Source organism: Mandrillus leucophaeus, unplaced genomic scaffold (genome assembly GCF_000951045.1).
Source record: "Mandrillus leucophaeus isolate KB7577 unplaced genomic scaffold, Mleu.le_1.0 Scaffold1118, whole genome shotgun sequence".
Lineage (NCBI taxonomy): Eukaryota > Metazoa > Chordata > Mammalia > Primates > Cercopithecidae > Mandrillus > Mandrillus leucophaeus.
The window spans coordinates 100,339-103,145 of record NW_012099410.1 but is presented as its reverse complement, the minus strand read 5'-3'; positions in this window follow the sequence as shown (position 1 = coordinate 103,145).

Below are 2,807 nucleotides of genomic sequence, written 5' to 3'. Positions count from 1 at the left end.
AAAAAGGAATGCTTTTCCACTGTTGGTGGGAATGTAAAATGGTTCAACCATTGTGGAGGATGGTGTGACCATTCCTCAAAGATCTAGAACCAGAAATACTATTTGACCCAGCAACCCCATTACTGGGTATACACCCAAAGGAATATGAATCATTCTACTATAAAGACGCATGCACACGTATGTTTATTGAAGCACTGTATTCAATAGCAAAGACATGGAACCAACCCACATGCCCATCAATGATAGTCTGGGTAAAGAAAATGTGGTAGATATACACCATGGAATACTACACAGTCATAAAAAGGAATGAGTTCATGTCCTTTGCAGAAACATGGATGAAGCTGAAAGTCATCATCCTCAGCAAACTAACATAGGAACAGAAAACCTAACACTGCATTTTCTCACTCCTGAGTGGGAGTTGAACAATGAGAACACATGGACACAGTGAGAGGAACAACACACACCAAGGCCCGTTGGAGAGTCAGGGGTGAGGGGAGGGAACTTAGAAGATGGGTGAATGGGTGCAGCAAACCACCATGGCAGACTACACGTATATAACAAACCTGCACGTTCTGCACATGTATGCTGGAACTTAAAGTAAAATAAGTTAAATAAAAAAAGAAAGTGCATGTCTTACATGTACACATATGTTTATTGAACCACTATTCACAATAGCAAAGACTTGGAGTCAACCTAAATGACCATCAATGGTAGACTGGATAAAGAAAATGTGACACATACACACCATAGAATACTATACAGCCATAAAAATAATGAGATTATATCCTTTGCAGGAACATGGATGGAGTTGGAGGCCATTATTCTTAGCAAACTAACACAGGAACAGAAAACTATATATCACATGTTCTCACTTATAAGTGGGAGCTAAATGATCCTGGTCATGTAGAGAGGAAAAACACACACTGGGGTCTACTTGAGGGTGGAGGGTGGGAGGAGGGAGAGGATCAGGAAAAATAGCTAATGGCTACTAAGGCTTAATACTTGGGTGGATACTAATGGGTATAGAAATAATCTGTACAACAAAATCCCATGACACAAGTTTATCTATATAACAAACCTGCACATGTGCCCCTTAACTAAAAATAAAAGTTAAATTAAAACAAACCAACAAAGTGCAAGTCTGGAAAGAGCATATGGTTGGGTTCCGTGTTTTCTTAAACCAAGTCACACAATCTCTGCTCTTCATTAGAGTGTTGATTCATAGAGGTTTTTGTCATTATTGATATGACAAGTTTTAGGTCTACCATGTTATTTTCCCAGTTCTGGTTTCTCTGTTCCTCTTGTCCTGACCCATGTCTTCTTATTAGAAACCATAGAAACAAAAGAAAGTAGAATAACATCTTTAAAGTGCTGGAGGACAAAAAGGTTAACTAAGAATTCTATATCCAGCATAGATGTCCTTCAAGGATAGGCAAATAAGGAGATATTTCAGGTAAAAGAAAATTAAGAGAATTTCCCACCAACAGATCTGTACAATAACAACTGGTAAAGAAAATTCTTCAGACTAGAGACAAATGATATCAGGTGGAAAATGAGATGATCAGAAAAGATGAAGATGATCAAAAATGGTAAATACTGAGCTAAGTGCAAAAGGCTATCTTCCTCCCCTCATTTATTCTTACTTTATATACATAGAACTGTTTAAAGATAAGAAAAAGTTTTTTATCGTGGGACTTACAACCTATGTAGATATATTCCATATAATATCTATACCATAAAAAATGGACATTTTGCAGAGGATAAATGATTATAATATTTCTATATTTATGGGTACTAGTACATTATTAACTGAAAGTAGACTGTGAAATGTTAAGAATGAGTTAAGTTCTGAAGGAAATTGCAACACTAAAAACCATTCAAAAGATGAACAAATCTTGGAGATGGTTTTTCAAAAACAAATCCCAGCCAGTCTTGAGTCTCATCATCCTACGATTTCAGAACTATTGTGAATACAAAAGTAATCACAGAACAGTCCTGCCCAGAAAGAGGAGTTATCCCTAAATATAGTGGCCCTGGGTCAGTTGGCCCTTCCTGCTGGACCTCTTCCACATGGGCACTTTCTGCAGGGACTTTGTCGTCCTGCTATTCCACTCTACCCAGTGTCCTGACCCAAGAGACAAGGGGCCTCTGCTGCTGTGTCCACACTTGAAGAAGGAAACCTTGATGGTGTTAGTCAATTACAAGCCAGACATGACAGCTCACCCCTGTAATCCCAGCAGTTCAGGATGCTAAGGGAAGAGGATTGCTTGAGATCAGAAGTTGGAGACCAGCTTGGACAACATTGTGAGACTCTCATCTCTAAAAGTTATAAAAATAAGTAAACTTAGCTGAGCCTGGTGGTGGACACTTGTATTCACAGGTATTGGGAAGGCTGAGATGGGAAGATCCCTTGAGCTTATGGGTTCAAGGCTGCAGTGAACTATGATCGCACCACTGGTCTCCAGTCCAGGCCACAGAATGAGATCTTGACTCCAAAAAATACATTGTAAACCTTTGCTCACTATGGGTTTTTCTATTTATTATTTATTCAATATGTATTTTGATTTTATTTCACTGGCAGCACAATAAACCAGGACATGCAGAAACTAGAAATCACATCCACTTTCCAGTGGTAAAAAGTCCAGTCCAGGGAGGTGAGAAGGAGACAGTCCTCATTAGCGCTGAGGATTCAGGGAGAATGAGATGGGCTGGGCAGGAAAGGTTTTTGTTTATTTGTTTGTTTTCTGTGAATGAATGTAACTTTTTATTATGATAGAGTTGTTTTATTAAAGAAATAGATGAAAATG